Below are 24429 nucleotides of genomic sequence, written 5' to 3'. Positions count from 1 at the left end.
GAGAAGGAAACAAGGCTGGACAGAGGAGAAAGTGGGTTGTGCTGTAAGCCCAGGGACAACCTCAGCTGGTCTTCCACAGGGAACCCTAGAGTGGGATAAGCCTTCAGAGCGTTGCCAACTAAGGTGAGGGAGCTGGGCCTTTCATGCTCCCATGTTGTCACTTACCCAGTACAGGCTGTCCTGGAGGTTTTCTTCAGCCAAAGCATTCTCCAAAGAGGACTGGCAGCCGAGGGTCATGGCAGCATTCCCAGAAGCTGGGGAGATAAGTCCTGCATTCCTGAAGGGGGATCTTGGCTGTGTACCACAGCATGGTTCCCCAACTCCAGATCCTACATAAAGATCCCAGAGGTGGGCGTGCCTGGCACCCAGACGTGTCCAGAGTTAGTTGAATATCACCATCATCAGCCTGACCCTGCCATCCTGTACATGCCCTTTCAGCTCTGGGCTTCTATAGAAGAAGGGTGTGGGATGTCTTCCAGATGAGTGTGCAAAAACAGGGGAGGATTCATACTCAGCCAGGAAATATTTTTATGTTTGCACAGACAAAAAATTAATCCAGATCCTCCTGTTCAGAAAACATATCACTGCTGAGAAAAAAGGAAGAGATTTTCTATTTTTCTTGTTTCTTCTATAGCTGTGACGTGGACAGTAAGATGGGAAGATATGCTATCTTATGGGCCCTTTCTTACCTGCAGCTGATTTTTATGAATGGCTCAGTGGGAGCCTGGAGCCCAGGAAGATGTTTTCTGGGAGCTATTGTTCTCATGAAAAACTTGTAACACGAAAATTCCTTCGGAAATTTCAGATAGGCCTTTGCATGACCTAACCTGTTTGCTGTTTGCTTGTTTTAGTGATTCTAAAACTGCAGTTACATTTCTTGCACAAACAGTTCTTTGTTGCAACAGAATTGCAAAGACCACCAATGAGAAGAAGAACCATCATTCTCCTAGACATTTCAGAGTCCCTGCCTTGAACTGCTGGATGAAGGTCAGGAGGAGAGGGGACTCAGGAGGTAGGGCTTTCCCTGGGGGTGAAAGATGCCTGAGAAGAGTGGTGAGAGCAGTGGTTAGCTTGAGGGTTAGTTCCAAATGGAAGATACTAGAGGGAGGAAAGTAAAGTTACCATCTGTGCCCCAACAGCAGCCTCTGATCTTTGGAGGGCAGTCCTTCTTTGCCTCTGAGGACCACATGAGCCTCCATCTGGGTTCTTACAGGGTGGATTCTTCTTGAACTCACGTTAAGGGGGAGGTAGGCTGTTGGAAGGGCGAGAGCTCTAGATTAGGAGCCTGGAAGCTCTGTGTTTAAGCAGTGTGCGCCTTGTGCAGATCATTTCACTTTTCGGGCATTAGTTTTCTAAGTATTGGGACTACATCATCCCTGACATCCCTGATCAATCACAGACCTGAGACCCTGTGATTCTGATATCCTACAAAGCTGGTGAGAGGTAACACAGCTAACAGGAAGAGCATGTGGGTGCTGAGTCCTGCTGACTCGGTTTAGATCCCAGCACCACCACTTACAAGCGATGTGAACTTTGTAAATTATTTAACTGTCCTCAGCCTCAGTTCCCAGATCTATAAGTTTATAGTTGTACCTACATGGTAGATCTGTTTTGAAGTTGGAGGTGAAACCGTGTTATATCCGTGGTGCTCGAACTGCATGTTGAGGCACACTAAGGCTCTGCAGTGAAGTCACACAGGACCACCATGGAATTGTTCAAATTTCTGAGGGAAACACAATGATGCAGAGGTAGTTCATAGTTGCAACATTAGATTGGGCTACATTCCTTGATCGCTTATGTTCTTGTATCGTCACGAAGCGGGACTTTCAGTGTGATAAAAGGCAAGCGCCACATGAAAATCAACGTGGGGAGGAGTGCCTGGGTGGCTCAGTCAGTTAAGTGTCTACCCTCAGCTTAGGTCATGATCCTGGGGTCCTGGGATCGAGCCCCACATAGTTGGGGGGGTGGTCCCTGCTCAGCGGGAAGCCTGCTTCTCCACCTGCCTCGACTTGCCCCTCTGCCTACTTGTACTCTCTGTCGAATAAATAAATAAATAAATCTTAAAAAAAAAAATCAACGTGGAACACAAAAGGTGGGTGGTGGTTTCCAATCTGTTTAAGAAGTTGAACAGTGTGCAATAGCGGCACACATCCCATTAGCAAGTACTTGTGGTTATTTAAGAATAGAATAAAAATATTTTCTTTCAATTTATATGTACCACTTTCCTCCCCACAAACAACTACTATGGTGTTAGTATATTCACACATCTTAATCTGTTTGGATCTAATTATTTAATAAATAGCCCAGGGGAATGGTGGCAAACTTACAAGTTTTCCTGTGGGCCCTGTGAATAGAGAAAGTTTGGGAACTTCTGATAGATGGAAAGTACCTGGCACATGGTAGGTGTTCAAAGAATGCTAAAAAAAATTTTTTTTAAAGATTTTATTTTTTTGAGAGAGAAAGCATGCTCACACAGTGTGGGAGAGGGGCAGAGGGAGAGGAAGACTCAGACTCTGCAGTGAGCAGGGAGACCACCCTGGGGCTCAACCCCAGGACCCTGAGATCATGACCTGAGCTAAAGTCAGACTGAGCCATGCAGGCTCTCCAAATGGTAAAAATTATTAAGGAAGCTTGCAAAAGGGAACAGAGAGCTATCTCTTACAGTTTATTTCTTATAGTGGTGGCAGCCAGCATGAATCAAGAGGAACTTGGCACATCTTTATAATAATAGTACCAGGCACATAGAGGTGCTGCATAAAGGCCACCTGAATGAGTGACTGTGTCACAGGTAAAAGGTTTTATAAGGTGCCCAGGACACCACCACCAAGCTGAATAATTTTTTCAGGGTCCCTTCGTCTCTTCCTCACATCCTATAACTAGCCCAGTGTATTTCCCAAGAACATCCCCCAATACGATCCATTCTCTCCAGCGGATTTTGGTCTTTAGTCCTGTTTCAATGTGGTAAAATTGCTCTTCTGTAGAATTCCATTTTGAAGAGTTTGCCACACAGATTCTGAGACATTTGGAGCTTTTAGGTGCAGTCTGGGCTGCGTTCAAAATAGGACTGGCCACAGAGTGGAAGGAGTCTTGTGGGGAGTTACACTGTACCAAAGTGAGCCAGTCATTGGTTTATCCTCTTTCCCTAGAAAACAGCTGTTTTTAAGGTCTTAGGAAAACAACAACATGCAAGAGTGCAGCCCTCTACATTGTCAGGTTTAACTTTAAATCAGTGTAGAATAAAAGGTATAATTTTGTTCCCAAGTAGCCTCTGCCTGCAGTGTGGAAACAGGGCTCCCTTCTCAAATATTGAGCTCTAAATATTTGAAATTAGAGTGGTTTTCATGCCTTGTTTGCAAATCAGCTCTTAGGTGAGGATGAACTTCTACCTGATGGAAACAAGTCTGTCTTAGGGGTTGCACCTTCCTTTCCCTTGACTTTAATCACTAAATGCAAACATTCTGGGGCATAAAACAATCTTTTGTTCTTGGTTCTGTCAAATAATTGGGTTTTGACAGCAGGAAGACAGTTTTACTGAGAGCTTTATTCCTTATGGATTTAAGTCTAATAGAATGTTTGTCTGCTGATACTTGCTTTTCTAAAAAAGAGGACATATTTTGGCAGTTTTCACTAAAAATGGAGGCTGCTGCTACAGAGATAACTTTAAAAAGTAGCTTAAAGTGACTTGCAGGGCATCTTGCTGGCTCAGTTGGAGAGCATGCAAATCCTGCTGTCAGGGTTGAGTTCCCGCCCCACATTGGTAGATTTTACTTAAAAAAAAAAAAAATTGCAAAAAACAAGGTCATTTTCTTATCAGTCTGCCCCAAGGCATTTTGAATTTTGTTATTCTTTTTGGTCTTTGTCTCTCTGACCAGTCCACTGCAGGTTTAGAACAAGACTGATAATTCAGTCTCTCTGCCTCCTCCTCTCCAACTTTCCATTATCAATCTGTGGCCGGTGACTCCTTTTCTGTCCAAAAGTTACTGACAAATAAATTTGGGGGAGAAGAGATCTGAACCTTCTCATAACCACTGTATAACTATATATGTTTAAGAAAAGTATTAGGGAAAGGTTTATTGATCTCCATCCACCTCTCTCCTTAATTTGAAAATAAGGAGCAATAGGGGAGCAGAGGTGTCCCCTCCTGGGATCTGTGCTCCTGACAAGGGTTAATTTACTCCGAAAAGCCTTGCCCAGAGTAATTTTAGCTAATGGGGGCTAAACCTGATGGGGTAATACTTTCAGCTCCTGGTTCATTGGTTGCCCTTCCTTACTTGGTGTTATTCTCCCAGAGTCTGGGAAGTGAAGTGGGTTTGTTTTAGGGATACTAAGAGGTTTTTTCCGCCTCTGGCCACTCTCAAGGCTCTACTCAGTCTTCAGTCTTCCGTAGCATAGCTGGTGAAGGGAGTCGCTGATAAACAGACATTGCTTAAGCCACTGGAGAAAATCTGGTTCCCCTTCTCGAGGATTTAGATGTCCTCAACTTGAGCCAGCTTTTCTATCTGGGGCTCTAGGGGTGTCTTCTAGTCTGGACCTTTATTGCCATCTTTGTGTCAGCGACTAAGATTCTTAGCAATGAGAACATGAGGGAAATGAGGCTGATGCTAAACTCTAAGGAGGTGAGTATAAGCGCCTGTTTAGCCAGAGGGATTCCATCTGGTTAAACAGTGATTTTGTTGTTTATGCAGTAAAACTTAAACCAACCCTGCTCCCCGCCCCCCACCCAGCCAGGGGAACTTACTTAAAAGCAAGTCCGGGAAACCAGTCCCATGTAACAAAGTCCAAATACAAGGGCGGGTCAGGCCAGGTGGAGACATCCAATCAGTGGGGCACGCATACTGTCTCCCTAGCTACCAAGGAGTGTGAGTCCTGCCTTTTGGGCGCCAATTCTGACCAAGGTGATAGGCTAGTTCAAGTATCTACTAGGGTAAATCGTAATTCAATTGGCCACCCGTGTGTGACCTAACATGACTGTGCGGCGTTCTCCGTATGTTGCTATCTCATTGGCCACCTGTGTGTGGCCAGGCTCAACCACATGGCCTTTGCTCTATCAAAGTTAGTCTGTGAGGCTGGGAGGGGTCGCTTCTTTGCAAGAGACGGCCCCGAACAGTCGGTTTGATTCTCGATGCTTGGCGCGAAATAAAGCTTTGTTTGACCTTTGCTTTGTATCAGTTTTGCTCCTTTGATCATGGACCCATTATTGGGGGACGTAACAGTGAGAAAGGAACCAGGCAGCGGTGGGATGAATATCCCCCATAATGCTTGTCATCCAGTCGACCTAGGGTCCCAGCAGTGTTTCACTTCTTAACCCTCTGTGATCCAGGAGCAGTCTAGCACTGGCTGTGAGTCAAGCTGGTTGTCCTGATAGTCCCCCAACAAAACTGGAGGGGTGGCGATAAGTGCTTCTTACCAGTCATCTCACTCTGTCTATTGTCTTTTACTTTGTCTACCTATTCTGGGAAATTGTGTTGTCTGCACCACAGTGGCTGGTGCAGATCTCTGGACAAAGAAATAATTGTTTAGTGAACTTGAAGAGCTCTTGGCCCTCCTTTTACATCAAAAATCTATCTAAACTTCCTGGGAAGGAGGGAGGAAGCATCTGATTCTAGGTTGCCTAGGGAACCTGAGGCAAGAAGTAATTGTGGATCAGGTGGGAATACAAATCTTAAAAAATAAAATCTTGGGGCGCCTGGGTGGCTCAGTGGGTTAAAGCCTCTGCCTTCGGCTCAGGTCATGATCCCAGGGTCCTGGGATGGAGTCCCGCATTGGGCTTTCTGCTCAGGGGGGAGCCTTCTTCCCCCTCCCTCTCTGCCTGCCTCTCTGCCTACTTGTGATCTCTGTCTGTCAAATAAATAAAATCTTTAAAAATAAATAAATAGGGGCGCCTGGGTGGCTCAGTGGGTTAAGCCGCTGCCTTCGGCTCAGGTCATGATCTCGGAGTCCTGGGATCGAGTCCCGCATCGGGCTCTCTGCTCGGCAGGGAGCCTGCTTCCTCCTGTCTCTCTGCCTGCCTCTCTGCCTGCTTGTGATCTCTCTCTGTCAAATAAATAAATAAAATCTTAAAAAAAAAATAAAAATAAATAAAAATCTTAAAAAATAAAATCTTTTAAAAAAATTTTTTAAAAGAAGTTTTTACCCACCAATTTTCTCCCATGCAGTTATAGGATCTTTTACTGTATACAAATGTCTACTTCTTAACCAGTTAGCCATGAAGAACTTCTTTAGAGAGACCAACCATACTGGGTATACCATCTTTCTTCTTTGTTGTTTAATTCTTCTTCTTCTTCTTCTTCTTCTTTTAAAGATTTTTTAAAGTAATCTCTACCTACAACATGGGGCTCAAACTCATAACCCTGAGATCAATAGTCACACACTCCACCAGCTGAGCCAGCTAGGCGCCCTGTTTGTTGTCTAGTTCTTTTCTTTCTTTTTTTTTAAAGATTTTTTTTTAATTTTTTATTTAAGATTTTTTTCTTTTTTTAACTTGAGAGAGAGAAGACAGAGGGAGATCAGGGGAAGGGAGAGGGGGAGAACCTCCAGCAGACTCCTTATTGAGCATGGAGCCCAACATGAAGCTCAATCCCACAACCCTGAGATCATGACCTGAGCCGAAATCAAGAGTCAGATGCTTAACTGAGTCACCCAGGCACCTCCAAAGATTTTATTTTTATGTAATTTCTGTACCCAAAGTGGGGCTCAGACTTACAACTCGGAGATCAAGAGTCACATGCTCTATTGACTTGAGTAGGCCAGGTGTACCAGTAGGTAGAAACTTCTAAAAGAGAATTGTAGCAGAACATATTCTTGTGGACTCTGAGACCTGAGCGTAACAGCATTCCAAAGGTTGATGGGTTAATCTGGAAGTTCTGTGGAGCAGGTGATCTGATTTGAAACAGAATTTAGTTCTAAGCATCAGTCCTCTGCCCCTCATGGTTGGGCTTCATGGGATGAGACTCTGGGATTTGAAGGTGATAAAATTTTACTCCATTTTGCTATTTAATCCTGGGAAAGTGGTTCTTTTTTGTGACCCAGTTTAACTGTCATGAAACAGGAGAATTACCTTGAATTTAAAGAAGGATTTTGTGTGTGAAAGGCTCACTATAAGTATTTAAAAGGGTGGAGATATTTTTTTTTAAAGATTTTATTTATTTATTTGACAGAAATCACAAGTAAGCAGAGAGGCAGGCAGAGAGAGAGGAGGAAGCAGGCTCCCTGCTGAGCAGAAAGCCCGATGTGGGCTCGAACCCAGGACCTGGGATCATGACCTGAGCCGAAGGCAGCGGCTTAACCCACTGAGCCACCCAGGCGCCCCGGGTGGAGATATTTTTAAAGAAAGAAAAAGGTTGGGGCACTTGGGTGGCTCAGTGGGTTAAGCCTCTGCTTTTGGCTTGGGATTGAGCTCCCCCGCATCTCGTGGGCTCTCTGTTCAGCAGGGAGTCTGGTTCCCCCTCTCTCTCTACCTGCCTCTCTGCCTACTTGTGATCTCTCTCCATCAAATAAATAAATAAAATCTTAAAAAGAAAAAGAAAAAGGGTGGAGATGCCATTTAAGATTCTGATAATACTGTCTGAAGTGTCTTGAAACGCATTCCTACCAGGGACCCGCTCATAAATAAAAGAAAGATCTTCTCCCCATCTGGTCTAGCCCACTACTCCAACCTGAAACCACAATCCAGGCTATTAGAGATCTTGATTTATCACAGAAAACAAGGACTGGGAAAAATAAAAAGTAAGTAGCTTCCAAGTTGAATTTGGGGTCATAATACGCGTTCAAAAAACATTTGAAAGTGCTTTGTAACTTTGTAACACAGTAACATGGTAACAAGAGGGATCATTGCTCCTCAAAAGTGTAGGAACTCTGTTCTATTTGTCACTGGACCTCCAGTGTCCAATCCAGTGTCTGGCATGTAGGACGTTATTTTTTAAACTTTTTATCATTGGAAAATTTTAATTATACGAAGGGAGAAAAAAATACTTTAATGCACCTCCATGAACCCAGCTTCAAACTGTAATTAACTCATTCTATAGGCATTTAATTAATGCTTTTGGAAGGGAGTTTAGCAGTTTCTTAGAAATAATTTACCCCATCTTTCTTTTCTATAGAAGATTATGATCAGGGGTGCCTCAGTGGCTTAATCAATTAATCATCTGCCTTCAGCTCAGGTCATGTTCCCGGGGTCCTGGGATCGAGCTCTGCCTCGCTCTCTGCTCAGTGGGGAGCCTGCTTCTCCCTCTCCCTCTGCCTGCCTCTCTGCCTACTTGGGCTCTCTCTTTCTGTCAAATAAATAAAGGAAATCTTAAAAAAAAGATTATGATCGATATGAACAATGATATCAGAAAATCATTTCATATATGTGTGTGTGTGTGTGTGTGTGTATATGAACAACCCTAAGATCAAGATCAGAGCCAAGATCAAAAGCAGACTCTTAATTGACTGAGCCATCCAGATGTCCCTCGTATATTTCTCATTGGGTTAATCACTTTTGAGAAAAAAAAATGTGGAATCCTTGGAATTTTGGGTTATTATAGAACTATAAAATAAACATCTTGATTTTATAAAGAACAGAACCTCAAACTATTTGCTACTCATGCCTGTGATTAATAGTTCATTCAGTTTCAGACTTCTTGTGTTTTTTAAAAAAGATTTATTTATTTATTTTAGACAGGGACAGATAGAGAGAGAGAGAGAGTGAGTGAGTGCATGGATAGGGGTAGAGGGAGAGGGAAAGAGAAACTTTAGCAGACTCCGCACTGAGCTTGGAGCCCAATGCAGGACTCCATCTCACAACCCTGAGATCAGGACCTGAGTCAAAGAGTTGGACACTTAACTCACTGCACCACCCAGGCGCCCCCCAAATTTTTTTAAAACTCTGAAGCTGAAGGGCTGCCTGGGTGGCACTGTTGGTTGAGCATTGGACTCTTGGTTTTGGCTCAGGTCATGATCCCAGGGTCGAAGGATCAAGCCCCATGCCAGGCTCCATGCTAGGCATGGTATCTGCTTGGGAATCTCCCTCTTTCCTTCTGGCCCTCCTGCCTCTCTCTCTCACTCTCTCTTTAATAAATAAAGTCTTAAAAAATTTAAAAAAATTTAAAAATTTGTAGTTTGGCAAGTAGGTGTTGGGTAGTAACTAGAAACCATTTTACTCCCTAAATCTGACTTGAACGGCCATCAGTCCTCTTCTTTGACTGTGATATGGATGGAATGGGGCCAAGCTCTCTATGTTTCTTGGTGTTTCTATTTATCTTTGACCCTTGTACTTTGTACTGGTTCTTTATTTCTAAGAACACAGATAATAGTCAGGCAAATCTGAAATGTTTGCCTAAACTGCCTTTGGCATTTTTCAACATTGTTTTCTGGGAAGACCAGGATGGTAAAAAGCCCACCGGTGGTCTACATTGAGATGGGCATCTGGCTATGAGGCTGTGTTTGGGTGAGTCATTTCCCTTTGGGTTTCCACATTTGGGTAAAATAAGGCCGGTCTGCCTTTCCTTCTTTCTTTCTTTTTTTTGGAAAGAGTTTATTTATTTATTTGACAGAGATCACAGGTAGGCAGAGAGGCAGGCAGAGAGAGGGAGGGGGGGAGCAGGCTCCCTGCTGAGCAGAGAGCCCAATGTGGGACTCGACCCAGGACCCTGAGATCCCAGGACCCTGAGATCATGACCTGAGCCAAAGGCAGAGGCTTAACCCACTGTGCCACACAGGCACCCCTCTTTTTTTTTTTTTTAAGTAGTCTCCCCACCCAATGTGGGGCTTGAACTCTTGTGAGACTGCTGAGATCAAGAGTTGCATACTCTACTGAATGAACCAGCCAGGTGCCCCTAAAATGAGGTTTCTTGATAAAGTGACATAATAGAACAAGGACAGCCTCAAAAGTAAAAAAGACCAGGCTATGAATTGCATCTTTGTATGTTTCTCGTACTTCCCATCTGCAACATGGGTTGTTTTAAGACAAACTTTATTTTCAAGATCTAATGCAATGTTTAGTTGAAATTTATTAGCTATGTTTGTGATCAAAATGAGAAAGTAGCAAGCAGAAAAATAGGCCATGGAGTTGGATAGATAATTCACTGAATAAGAAATACAACAGGCAAGGAAGCATATTTTTTTTTTTAAGGAAGCATATTTTTAACTCTACTTGTAATTAGGAAAATGCAAGTTAAATAATGTGCACCACTGTTTTTGCTCACCAAATTGGCAAAAAATAAAAATACACATAATATCCATTGTTGGGGAAAGTTTAAGCAAATAGGCATCTCCTAGAAATCTTCTGAAGGAAGTTGGTAGTATCTACCAAATTTAAATGTGTTACTCTTCAAATCAACAATTTTGTTTCTAGGAATATGTTATACACAAATATATACATGAATATACATTTATTCCATTGCTTTTGTTTTTCCTTTGTAAAAGAATTTTATTGTGTGGCTTATGTAGGTCTTGTATTCTACTTTTTTTTTGGTAAAAGAATTTTTTCACTATTTTTTTTTAAAGATTTTATTTATTTATTTGACAGAGAGATCACAAGCAGGCAGAGAGGCAGGCAGAGAGAGGAGGAAGCAAGCTCCCTGCTGAGCAGAGAGCCCGATGCGGGGCTCGATCTCAGGACCCTGAGATCATGACCTGAGCCGAAGGCAGCGGCTTGACCCACTGAGCCACCCAGGTGCCCCTTCACTATTGTTTTTAATGAAAAAAACTGAAAACTAATTTTACTAAAATGGACACATTTCTATGGAGTAGTGTGTGTAAAAAGCATACTATAGAATATTATAGTATGATCCCATTTTTGTCAAGAAAAGCAATTGTGTGAGTGTGTGCATTATATAAATGTATGGAAAGAGGTCTGGGAGGATATACTTCATAAAATTTACTCGTGGGGAGGGGAGTAAGGTTAGAGGGTAGAGAGAGAATTTTACTTTTTATTCTTTTTTTTTTTTTTAAGATTTTATTTATTTATTTGACAGCGAGATCACAAGTAGGCAGAGAGGCAGGCAGAGAGAGAGGAGGAAGCAGGCTCCCTGCCGAGCAGAGAGCCCGATGTGGGGCTCGATCCCAGGACTCTGAGATCATGACCTGAGCTGAAGGCAGCGGCTTAACCCACTGAGCCACCCAGGCGCCCCTACTTTTTATTCTTGATTCTTCTAATTTTTTTGAGTTTTCCCAGTAATTAAGTATTATTTTACATTTGAAAAAAAATTTCATTTATTTTTATTACTTATTTGTTTATTTATTTAAGATTTTATTTATTTATTTGACAGAGAGAGAGAGATCACAAGTAGGCAAAGAGACAGGCAGAGAGAGGGGGAAGCAGGCTCCCTGCTGAGCAGAGAGCCCGATATGGGGCTCCATCCCAAGACACTGAGATCATGACCTGAGTGTAAGGCAGAAGCTTAACCCACCGAGCCACCCAGGTGCCCCAATTTTTATTTTTTATTTTTAAAGATTTTATTTATTTGAGAGAGCACAGTCAAGAGAGCACCAGTGTGTGTGTTGTGGGGAGGCAGATAAAGAGGGAGGAATAGACTTCAGCTGAGCAGGGAGCCTGAGGCAGGGTTTGGTCCCTGGGATCATGACCTGATCCAAAGGCAGATGCTTAACTGAGCCACCCAGGTGCCCGGAAAAACAATTAAAAAAAAAAAAAGGGTGGCAGTGTGAATTAGAAAATCTCTCAGCCACCATGTGAGTTTAGTATTTGTCCAGATCCAACATTACAGCTGAGTAAAGCCATGACCTTTTTAGGTCTGGAAGTGTGGAAAAAGCTTGTATTTAAGTGTAGCAAAGCTTCCTCTCCATGGTTTGAGGCTTGGACTAATGGACCAGTAAACCCAAGTGATCCCTTCTGAAAATAGCAGGACTGCATGGGAATAAAGGAGAGGTGTTTTAGTAGCCTGCTGTCCTTTCCAAGGTGCTCTGTTAAAAACGAAAGGAAGGGAAAGGGAAAGGGAAAAGGAAAGAAAAAGGAAAGGAAAGGGAAAAGGAAAGGGAAAGGGAAAGGGAGAAGAGAGGAGAGGAGCAAGGCGAGGTGAGGCAAAGCAAAGCAAAGGTTCTGGGCTTCTTTGAAAGAGTCAAGGGGATCCTAGAGTTGTATTATCTCAGAATCCAAGAGTCCTAGGCTGGAATAGAACCTTCTTAGTTCAACTGTCTGCTTGCTTCCTCTCAGGTCAGCATGTCAGATTTTATCAGACATACCAGATCTCTAATAATGAAATTTCTCTTCAGGGAGTGTCCTTGGATTATAGGTGCCCACTAATTTCTCTATGGTTTCACATTTATTTATTTATTTATTTTTTAAAGATTGTATTTATTTATTTGACAGACAGAGATCACAGGTAGGTAGAGAGGCAGGCAAAGCGGGGTGGGGGGTGGGGAGCAGACTTCCTGCTGAGCAGACAACCCGATGTAGGGCTTGACCACAGGACCCTGGGATCGTGACCTGAGCTGAAGGCAGAGGTTTTAACCCACTGAGCCACCCAGGCGCCCCTATGGTTTCACATTTAGCTCTTACCACTTTGTACAGTATATGGATGAGAACACAGACAATACCTCTTATTTAAGATAGCGATTGGGGCTGAAAGAAGGGGAATCCTGTTTTCCTGCTTATGGATAATTTGCCCCAACTCTGAAAAGAGCTTATATGAAGTTAAGAAAAGCATCACTCTAGGGGCACCTGGCTGGTTCTGTCAGTAGAGTATACAATTCTTTTTTTTTTTTTTAAAGATTTTATTTATTTATTTGACAGATAGAGACCACAAGTATGCAGAGAGGCAGGCAGAGACAGAGAGGAGGAAGCAGGCTCCCCTCTGAGCAGAGAGCCTAGGGCTCAATCCCAGTACCCTGAGATCATGACCTGAGCCAAAGGCAGAGGCCTAACCCACTGAGCCACCCAGGCGCCCCGAGTATACAACTCTTGATCTTGGGGTGGTCAGTTCAAACCCCATGTTGGGTGTAGAGATGGATTAAAAAATAATAATAAAAATAAAATATACCTGAAATTAAAAAATATAATTTAAAAAAAAATCACTCTCCTATCCTTCAAATATCCCTGATTTTTAGATTGTACACAGAGCAAGAATGGTGCTCATGTACTGGCAATGGGATAGAATGGTACACATTTCATCACATAGCTGAATATTTTAACATTTTAAAGACTGTGATCAAAGAGAGGCAATGTCAGGGGTTTGGGGGGTAGAGAAGGAAAAAATGAAACAAGATGGGATTGGGGAGGGAGACTCTTTTTTTTTTTTTTAAAGATTTTATTCATTTATTTGACAGACAGAGATCACAAGTAGGCAGAAAGGCAGGCAGAGAGAGGAGGAAGCAGGCTCCCCGCTGAGCAGAGAGCCTGACTCGGGGCTCGATCCCAGGACCCTGAGATCATGACCTGAGCTGAAGGCAGAGGCTTTAACCCACTGAGCCACCCAGGTGCCCCAGGGAGGGAGACTCTTAATCTCACAAAACAAACTGAGGGTTGCTGGGAATAGCAGGGTAGGGAGAGGGTGGTTGGGTTATGGCCTTTGGGGAGGGTATGTGCTATGGTGAGTGCTGTGAAGTGGGTAAACCTGGCGATTCACAGACCTGTACCCCTGGGGCTAATAATACATTATATGTTAATAAAAGAAAAAGAAAAAAAAAAAAAAAACAACCCCCAAACTATGATTAGAACCAGTAGAAGAGTATATAATACACACACACACACACACACACACACACACACACACATATATGTGTGTGTGGTTAGAAGGATAATTATGATGAAAAACAAACCCCATGTACCCTCTACCCAGCTTTTTCAAGAATATTATAGGGGCACCTGGGTGGCTCAGTTGTTAAGCATCTGCCTTTGGCTTGGGTCATGATCCCAATCCTGGGATCGAGCCCCACATCGGGTTCCCTGCTCAGCGGGGAGCCTGCTTCTCCCTCTCCCATTCCTTCTGCTTGTATTCCCTCTCTTGCTGTGTCTCTCCCTGTCAAATAAATAAATAAAATCTTTAAAAAAAGGATATTATAGAAACCCTGTAGTCCCTTGGTGGGACTGCCAACACCATGGTGTAAGTTGGGCACTCCACAAAGGTCCTAGCCAAGGGGAGGGACATCTCTTGGACTATGGGGCTTTTTCCTTGGGTACAAAGGCTCCACCTGTGGCCAGGCTATAGGTCCTCTGGGCTATCGTTTTCTAATTCATCTGCCCAAAGGACAATCCCTTTTCTAGTTCCCATAGAGGTCACTTGCAGGCTAGTGCAGCCCTGTTCTTGGTGGGGATCCCATTTATATGCTCTATACCCTCCACTAGAAGTAACAATTATACTGAATTTTAGATTAATTATTCTCTCATTTTTCTTTAACATTGTTAAAAAGAAGCAATAGGTCCATGGAGTCACCTGTGTGTAGCCCCACCAAGACTTAAATACCTAATGTAACTGCATTTTCAGCCTCTGCCAGGAGAGGAATTTTAAAATGGTCAATGTGGAATTTCCTGGTCAGCACTAGGAGGTAATCTGTCTGATAAAACCCCCAGCCTTTTCCTAAGAGAAGGTAATTTTGCCTGAAATAATCCATGCTTTTAACTTCCTTGTCCTATCCTGCTTCTGTCTATAAAAACCTTCCATTTTGAACTGAGAGCTCCTGTCTGTTTGCTAGATGGGATGCTGCCCGATTCATGAACTGTTCAGTAAAGCCAATTTTTTTTAAAAAAGATTTTATTTGACAGAGAGAGAGAGAGAGAAGGAACACAAACAGGGGGAGCAGGAGAGGGAGAAGCAGGTTCCCCGCCAAGCAGGGAGCCCAATGTGGGGCGCGATTCTAGGACCTCAGCATCATGACCCCAGCCAAAGGCAGATGCCCAATGACTGAGCCGCCCAGGCACCCCTATAAAGATATTATAATGGATACAAATGAATAGGCAGATGAAGAGTTATTTAGGGCGAGGTGCAAAAGGGTCCTAAGCTCAAGAAACTCTGTCTCTGAGGCATCTGGGATATACCACTGTCAGAGCTCATGGATGCATTCACCAACCCAGAAGCTCATCAAATCTTGTTGTTCAAGTTTTTATAGAGCTCATAATCTCCAGCTTCTTCTTTCCTTCCCAGGAGATCAGAGGTGGGGCTGCCAAGTTCTAACCCTCTTATCATTTGGTCTTTCTGGCATTGGCCCCAGCTGAGGCTATCTAGGGCCCCCACTCTAAGTCAACTTATTAGCATAAGCTCAAGTGTGATGGAAAAAAGGACTTGTTAGGAATAACGAAATACATTCTTTTGATCCCTATTACTCAGGAAACGACAAGGGTTTAGGAGGTCTGTGCCATGAACTAGGAAAGAGACCAAATATGTATTTCATGTTAGATCACAATGTCACATATATACTTTATTTATATTCCGTATCTGATAACTAGAATACTTGAAGTCATTGCTGGTATTATTCTGAAGCTCCTTATTCACCCCCCCTTTTTTTTTTAAGATTTATTTGAGAGAGAGAGCGAGAGAGCAAGTGAGCACTGAACAGAGGGGAGGGGCAGAGAGAGAGGGAGAAGCAGACTCTCTGGGATCATGACCTGAGTCCAAGGCAGACACTTAACCTACTGAGCCACCCAGGTGCACCTCCAGAGAGGATTTTTACTTTTGATTATGCAGGGTGCCTGGGGGCACTAAAGTGATCATCTTTATAATTTTCAGCTCAAGGTTTTCTGGTTCCCACAGGTAGTGTGAAATTCTGCTTCCCTCAATGTGCTTGTAAAACTTGTTTAGGAAATCTCAGAGGAGAGTTTTCTTTTTCTCTACTCCCTCTTCAATTGCAGTGGAGACATTCAGGTTTCCTTACCCTTTTCTTTGGTCGGTTAGGCTTTTTTTCGTGTTCTCCTGTTGAGGATGTAGCCCTTTAGGGATGTGAGTTTCCAGTGTGAAATATGGGCAAGATGTCTGAGGCCCAGAGAAAACGGATGCCTTATCTGTCCCACATGAGGTCACAGCAGCTGCCCAGATAAAGGGACACTTAGGACACTTAAACTGGACTTAGGCCTGTTGACATAATTAGACTGTGCTCCCCACAAGGCAGGAATCACATCTAGTGTGTTCACTGCTATATCTCCAGCAATTGGCACAGTGCCTGGTACATACTAGGTGCTCAATAAGTATTTTTAAGTGCACTCGTGAGTGAGATGTATCCAAGTATTCCACGTTGGGGGAAATAATAGACTTAAAGCCAACAGGAAGAAACCACTAGCAAAACCTTGTTAAAAGATGACAAATTTGGTTACGTTAAGGGCCGTGTATTTTTCAACAAGTGTTTTTATGGTACTAGTTTTTGGTAAGACACTCATTTAGGATACAGGCAGTGCCATACTCTGAGCGGGTGATGAGACCCATGCTAAATAACTGTACTGCTTCTCCCCTGTGTACATTTTGGTTTCTGTCACTACGAAAGACCGAAATAAGTGTGTAAGCCTTCATACTTCAGTTTCTCTGCTGATGAGCTTGGGGACTGGAAAAACACTAGGTACTTCTGTAAATCATTATATTCCCTTGTCTTTAGTGGAAAAGAGCAGTCAGGTGTAAATATTTGGCAAAAATATGGTTGCATTTCAATTGTTAGTTTACCAGAGACAGTGTGGCCCTAACAAAAAGAGTTTGAGGAGTCTGGCTGGTCAAATGGTAGGAAGATCCAAAAGCCTAAGGTTTCTGGGGAAGCGGAAGGGTATGGAGAATGGCAAGATACTCCTGCCTGGATTTCTGGATTTCTTTTTCCTGCCTGGCTAGCAGAGTGCCCATGGTTTTGTGAGGGTCATACTTTCACTGAATCTCTGAGCACTTTATAAATTTCCCTTACATGGCTTTAGGGAGAGGAGAAGAGAAGGGGATATCTTTTTCTTTCTTTTTTTTTGGGTAACCTCTTCTTCCAATGTGGGGCTCAAACCCACAACCTTGAGATTGAGAGTCACATGCTCTTCCAAATAAGCAGGCCAGAAAACACTCCCCCTTTTATTTTTTATTTTTAAAGAATTTATTTATTTATTTGACAGACAGAGATCACAAGTAGACTGAGAGGCAGGCAGAGAGAGGGGGAAGCAGGCTCCCTGCTGAGCAGAGAGCCCGATGCTGGGCTCGATCCCAGGACCCTGAGATTATGACCTGAGCCAAAGGCAGAGGCTTAACCCACTGAGCCACCCAGCCCCCCCCCCCCACCTTTTAAACAATAAACGTTCTGATTGTGGAAAAAATACCTAGTTGACTATAGGAATTTAATCAAGAAGCCAAAACAACTTAGTCTTTTTTTTTTTAAATAAAGATTTTGTTTATTTGAGAGAGAGAGAACACAAGCAGGGAGGAAGGGCAGAGGGAGAAGCAGGCTCCGCATTGAACAGAGAGCCTGATGTGGGGCTCAATCCCAGGACCCTGAGATCACAACCTGAGCCGAAGGCAGATGCTTGACCAACTGAGCGCCCCAGGTACCCCCCAAACAACTTAGTGTTATAGCTAATGATCTCATTGGCTTATATTATTGTTGTACACTGAATTCCGAGCGATCAGGCCAAAAATGTGGACTTGGCAAAGATGAGTGTTACTGTCAATTGTTCTAGCTCCCCAAACTGGATGGTACCAGTTGTTGTGTGAGTGAATATGGAAGCTGAAATAAACATTATGTTAGCTTTGTTCTATTCCAGAAACATTCTATTCCAGAGATATGTAAGATGAAGATTTTTTAGGGCAGAGATCATGATCATATCCCCTAACACTGTGCCTGACCCGTAATAGTTGCTCAAGAAATCTGTGTTGAATAGATAAATGGCTCAAAGGTTACTTGGGGTTGGTAAGATCAGAACAGTATTTGCCATTATTTTGGATGTTGGCGTGGGATCTGTACGCCCTGGAACAGTTTCTTCTCTTTACGGCGAGTAATATTTTTTTTTGTTTATGAAGAACATGCATTCTTGCATGCTGGTACAATGATCCTGGAGAAAGTGGCCCAGGCAGATTCCACTGCCTTCCTCAGAAGTGCCAGCAATACTACTCTCATGGTGAGTTCCTTCTTTATGAGAAAATTTTAATTTTGTGTTGTTTTTAGTCCTTTCCTTTTTCCCAATACACATGCATACTTTGGGAAAAAAATTAGTAGAGTTTGATTGACTTCAATAGCATTTTATGGCTTTGTGGGAATCCAGAGAGTTAAAACATTGTGTCCTGTGCAGTAGTTTTTCTCGCACAGTAGTTTTTCTTGCACACAAAACTGCATATGTTTCCCATCCTTATCTCTAAGTAGGTCTTCTATAAGGGGGCAGTGTAAATATGCTTCCTAATTAGGGAGGAGGTATGCTCCTATGTATTACAATTCACAAGGTTCAGAATATCTTAAAAAGAGCAACAAGAGTTTGGGGGCTCTTAATGGTTGTTGGTTTTCACTTAAAAATAAGTTTACAAGTATTTAGCAACTTCTGCCAAGGAAGAATTACACATGGGGCTCACTGCTAACAATAAAAACCCAGATGGTGGCAAAATATCTCCAGAGACTTCTTTAGGTCTCTGAAAGCGGCACAGGAGAGAAGAGTGAAAAAAAAAGTAGTATCCAGCTTATGAGCCACTTTTATGCATACCAATTCATTTCAGTATGGTTTTTCCTCTTTGACCAACAGGGACTCTAAGTGCATTTAGGTTAAGTACCTTGATCAGAGTCACATGGCTACTAAGTGAAAGGGCTAGAACTTGAATACAAGTTTTCTTATTATAAGTTCAGTGTTCTTATTCCAGGTCCGACATTCCTAAGTACTGGATGTTTGTTGTGGCTCTTTTACCATTTAAGCAATAGGACGGGTGGGGATGGGATATGTCTTATGGCTCTTGCTGGATACTATGCCTCCAGCTTCTTATGAACACTGTATTAAAAAAGATAACAGCAGCCTTGAGTGAACAAAAGTTAATCTCTGTGGTAGTCTTCTAATAGTCTTGGCCAGATATGAGATCAGTAAGGGTGAGGAGGACACTTAAATAAAGTTTCCTTACTGAAGGCACAAGAGAAGGGTCCAACATCCTGCTACATCTAGAAGAGCTGAATTCAATCAAAATATTCCACCAGCGGGGTTGAGGGGGAGGTCCATTTGCATCCTCCATGAATAACGAGGGTGTCCGCTGTGAAGCAGCACAGAGACAGAGAGCTCCTCCCAACTTCAGACTCATCCCAGTGACATGGGTGACCCAGGGCAGGCAGACATGCTGAAGTCCTCCCAGCACCTAGAATGGGTTTTGGGGTTGCAGTAAATAGATATTTCTTCTATAGTGACTTGACTCATGACTTTACTTCTGAGGGGGCCGAAAGCCTCTGCTCACAGAAGCTGGGTAAGGTGTTTTGTTTTCCCGGGCGATAAAAGTCACCTTGCAAAGAAAGACCTAAAAATTTTCATTTGAAATAATAATTTTTCCAACAGGCTTCACCTTCAGAGGGAGTCTTAGCAACACCACTCACTTCTCATCCTGGCCAAACAGCTATCTGAGATGCTGTTTTTGACACTAAGTATATGTGAAAATGTAACTTCTACATCTATAGGCAAAATAGTTGGAGGCAAAAGGAAGAAAAGAGTGATGTAATCTTCGGGTTTTTTTTACTTACAGTGACTGTAAAGTGTAGAAATTGTATTTGTCACAAGATGTTACATTTTCAGCCAGGTAATTCTTGTGGGGAGGGCTGTCTTACGCATCATAGGCCATTTAGCAGTGTCCTTGACCTCTACCTGCTGGATGCCAATAGCACTTCTCCTGCTGGGTGCCAGGAGCACCAATAGCCCATAGAAGGTTCTCCAGACAGCCACAAAAATTATCCTTAGTTGGGAACTACTGTTTTTAACCGGAGCACCAGGATATCACACACACACACACCCAACAAATGCCCCCACCCTCCAAAAAACTTACTAAAGTGAGTTCTGAAATGGACTCGCCCTAGAAATTTAGACAGAATCAGGTAGATAACTCTAAATGCTTACAAGTTACAAAAGGTCAAGTGAGAATATTATTTCTTTGGAGACTTTTGCTGCAATGGTGTGAATTCTTACCAGACATCTGCCTTAGTTTTACCTCGAGTTGAGGGAGAGGAACCTTCATTAGAACTACTCAGAGTCCTTCAGATGTACCTGTTGTAGTTAGAGAGGTGCAGTGGACCTGTGTCTGATTCCTGCCTGGAAAATATAGAGGGTAAGAAAAGGGCTGGCAGCTGTTTTGGCAAAAGAGCAGAGGAATGCTGAAACTGCACTGGGTTGGCCTGTACTCCCCAGTTCCTTTGGGCAAGAAGTGCACGAGAGACTCCCGTAGACCAGGTGTGGACCACAGAGCACTACCACTAACCCAAACTGAGAAAGAAGTTCTCTTTCATCCAGATGCTTCACCACATCTATTGGAAAACAGGGATGCTAATTTACTTTGGACAAAACATTTTACTGCCACCTGCTGGGAAACTGTCAAAATAAAGATGCAAATCTACGACAAGGATGATGTGAATGGCACTCCCTAGGGTGTGGTGTGCTTCACCACAAACAACTAGACAGGGTGGCCCCAGGGTCACTTGCAAATGAGCCAGTGTGAGAGCGATCTTAGATCCTATCTGACAGGGTCCTTAGGGAGAAAAACAAGTTTCAACGTACAAGAAGTTGGAGGTAAACCTCCAGATTTCAAGCAGGTGAAAGAAGGAGTAAAAGAACTGCCAAAACACTGTTTTTGCTCAGAACAAGGCAACTATGGGTGGGAAAGAACCAGAGAATAGGGATGGGGCTGGTTTCAGAAATAACCATACAAGTATCCATCATGTAAAAAGGGGTGCTTTTAAACATTTACCATGCCCAAGTGTTAAGCCATCACATCAAAGTAAAAGTTAAGAACTTTCCCACTCCCCTTTCTTTTCCTCTCTCTCCCTGCCTTTGCCACTGGTTGGGAAGCTGTGAGAGTGCAACAAAGATTAGGCATGATGCCAGGACAAGCAGTGAGGGAGCTACCTCCTCAGGTAGGGAAGAGTCACTCTTTTTGACTCAAACACCATAGGACTATTATTATTATTATTTTTCATGTAAGCTCTACATCTAACATGGGACTTAAACTCATGACCCTAAGCTCTATTGACTGAGCCATCCAGGCCCCCCTCAAACACCCTATGAATTTTCTATTCCTAAGGGTGACCATGGAATTCATGAAACCCATCTGAAGCAAGTGTATAACAGATTTACTCCCACTGCCCAGGTTTAATGGGATGGTGAAAGATTAAAAAATTTTTTTGTTTTTGTTTTTGTTTTTTAAAATGACACTCCTGAATCTTGTATGGATTCATATTGTCACAAATCACCCTGGTTACATATTATAAAATGGAATCTGGAAAAGACATCTTCTAAGGACATGTTCTTGAGTTTCACAGGGGAGAATGGTCATTAAATTGACTCATTTGTTTTTGGGAGCCCATATTTTGGGAATAGGGCCACGAATACAAGGCAGGCTCTGTCCTCTGGGAGCTTACAGTCTTGTTTCATACTCAGAGCAATGTATCTATTACAGTCAGTTATGTCAACAAGAGCCTGTGTTGCATAGGTGGGGCAGGTACAGGAAGGTCTTTAACTCTAAAGATTTACTCTAAGTTTTACTAGCTTATGATTAAGCTTTAGAAGCAATCGTGCCCCCTTCTGTTCTTCAAGTATGGAACCACAGGTAAAGCTTCCATTTAAGATGTTTAAAGAAAGATGCAAGGCTGAACACCTAGGCTGCATCTTGATTGGGCTGCTATAAAACTGGGGCCTGTCTGGTCCTCCATTTGGCAAGATTCAGAAACTTACATTTTACCTCACGTAAGCTTAATCAGGCTCTGTGAAATTAAGATGGATAAGACAACTTTTTTTTTTTGATGTAACACCTTGATAATTCAACCCAGTGAACAGAAGTATAACACTGATATGCATTTGTTAATTGAGAAAGAGTATAGAGCTAGTTTAGTACTAGTCATGTGCCTTGGACAACTGTTTCTTAGTGGGTTTATTTACTTGAGACCCTTTAAGTGATGGGAAGACTACTTCACGGGTATGGAATCAGAGCATGGGTCCTTGCATGTTCTTAAAGGATATCCAGAATTTAAGTTTGCTAGTATATAAACTCAATAAAGGCAGAGATCTTATATGCTGATGAATGCAGAGAGGATAGAACACAGTAAGCATTCAGTGAGTATTTGTTGAGTGAGAGAGTGAGTCTGAATTCAGTTTTTACCTGTCCTGATAATAGCTAGGGATCCTGGTCATTGCAATCAGTAGCCTCTCTACTGGACACAGGGGGAGTCCGCAATACATTCTTACTCAGATTCTGTTGGTTCTAGGCTCTTGTGGACCCCACCCTTCTTTTATGACAGCATCAGCTGGGCATGTGACACTGAAGTTACCGATGATTTATTTCACTCTCTGATGAAATTTGGGAGCTACCCTGGCCTCTGTAACACATTTACAGATCATCTCACAGGGTGACTTTCTTTTCTTTTTTTAAAGAAATCTCGTCCCAAGTTCTATGAGGGTTCTTGTTTGGCATTTTCTGGATTACTGACTTGCTCCTCAGGAAGTCAGGAGACAACCGAATTGTGGTCATTTATATTTTTACAGACACCCAGAGTTCTTTGTGCAGGTGTGGATTTACCAACCGTCAAGGAATCCAAAAACAGAACACTGCGTTTTAGTCAATGGAAGATCTCAAAGCCCTTAATACCCTAAAGGAAAGAAGAGGTTGGCTGAATATTCACACCTTTGTGAGCACATGGGAGCTGCAGGGTCGATCTGGGTGGCTATGCAAGCAAGTACCGACTCCCTAGGCTAAGAGGGCTCCCTATTCTTTATGCCTCCTTTCAGCTCTGCCTTTGAACCTATGGTTTTAGTATAGGAAACTCCCTGTGAAACGACTCATATTCTCAGACGGTTTCCGCACTAGAGGCATATATGTTCTTTCTGGAGTGTAGGTCTTGTCCTTAGATGAAGAGGAAGAGTGGAGGGTGGACAGGATCCCCTTTCTGACCCCCAACGCTGGGAATGGGAAAGTGAGTCATCGCTTCTTCCTGTCTGGCGGCTCTCGGTCTCCATAGTCCTCACCTGGGTAAGGGCACCTGTGTTTTCCTGGCCTTGCAGGAGGGCACGGCCCACTCTGCAGAGACCAGGAGACCTCGGTCTTCCAGATTTTTCTCTCTATCCCTCCTACGTCCCCTCCCGAGTTTTCTCCTTTCCAACCTCCTCTGGACCCCTAACACCTCCTTTTGGCCCACGCCGGGTTCTCGTACCCTAAGTCAGGGACTCATGTTTGGGGCGGGAAGAACGCGGCGGGCTCTAAAGACCACCGACTGCTCGGCCGCGTCCAGGGGCTTTGAGGACCGCCCCCCACCTCCCGCCGTCTGGGCGCGGACGCCCCGCCTCCGCCTGCGGGCCCGCCCCGCCCCCTCCCACGCACGTCACGTCCGGCCCGGCCTCCGCCCGCCCTCCGCCCTCCGCTCTCCTCCCGCTCGCGGTTAGGGAGGGTCTGCGCCTCAGCCAGTGCTTCTTCAGTCGCCGCTCCTGCCCGCTCTTCTGCATCTTTGCCGCCGCCACCGCCGGGGGCATCCGGGGGTAGCTTACCGGGCTGGCCCTGCGCCGCAGCCGTCGCTTTAGCGTCCTGCCAGCGGCCGTTACAGGAGGAGGCTCGCCGGCCGCGGAGCCACCTGGGGCCTCAGTTCTCGCTCTACTGCCGTCGCCGCAGGTCCTGGAGAAGCGGCCGCGGCCGGGGAACGGGGCGTCGCGGTTCCAACGGTAGGTGAACGGGCGGGTGCCCTTATTTGCGCATGCGCGAGTGGCCTGGCGCCGCGGCTCTCCCCCTCTGCGCCCCCCAGCGCCTAGTCCCACCCGCGCGGTGCTCACGGGCGTTGCACATCGTGGTGCCCGGGTTGCGGGGAGTGCCCTGAATATGGGCTAGGATGTAGAACGGTCTCCCTTTCTGCTCGAGCTTTATGCATTGAAACCGTGCCTGCGCTGCTGGGGGGTGTGGCAGTCTTCGATTTTTCAGCCGCTGCAATGCGCGTGAGCGGGTGTGCCTTTTTACCGCCTAGCTCCCCCAAAGTCCAAGGCACAGCAACCCACGCGTTTGCTAGTCTCCTCTGAACACCAGACTGCGCCACTTCCCTGCCCACTTCCTTGATGCTGGTCGGTAAAGTTGATGCCAAAAAAAAAAAAAAAAAAATGTGGTTTAATCTGGGCTCAACTGCGCCCCTTTTTAAGATCACGTGAGATGAGTGGTTGCTGACTTCCTTAAATCGCTCAGAGAATATAGCCAAAATTGGTACATTCGGGACTTGTCTAGAATGCACTTTGAATACGCAGGCCAGGGGGGGTACAGCATTAAGTTTCACGTGGGGCGACTGCTTTCCGAGATAAGGGTATAGGAAATTGAATCGGCTGGCACGCTTGACAAGTGAAAATAGATAAACTTT

The 24429-nt window shown here is 44.0% G+C and overlaps 1 protein-coding gene across 7 annotated transcripts in view; it reads left to right on the top strand.

Annotated features, from left to right (window-relative positions):
• Nucleotides 1–9409: 9409 nt before the first annotated feature.
• FAM13B (family with sequence similarity 13 member B) overlaps nt 9410–24429 on the top strand; it is an 87673-nt gene continuing 72653 nt past the window's right edge. For 2 of the 7 annotated variants that reach the window (XM_047729673.1, XM_047729672.1), the window contains exon 1: nt 23462–23752. The gene's annotated coding sequence lies outside the window, so the exon portion shown is untranslated. Of the gene's footprint in view, nt 9428–22397; nt 22450–23459; nt 23753–24429 lie in introns of those variants that run through there. The other 5 variants (XM_047729670.1, XM_047729668.1, XM_047729671.1 and 2 more) reach the window with 5 other exon arrangements.

Source organism: Lutra lutra, chromosome 5 (assembly GCF_902655055.1).
Source record: "Lutra lutra chromosome 5, mLutLut1.2, whole genome shotgun sequence".
Classification (NCBI taxonomy): Eukaryota; Metazoa; Chordata; class Mammalia; order Carnivora; family Mustelidae; genus Lutra; species Lutra lutra.
The sequence above is the reverse complement of the archived record's forward strand: the minus strand, read 5'-3'. Positions and strand labels throughout refer to the sequence as shown.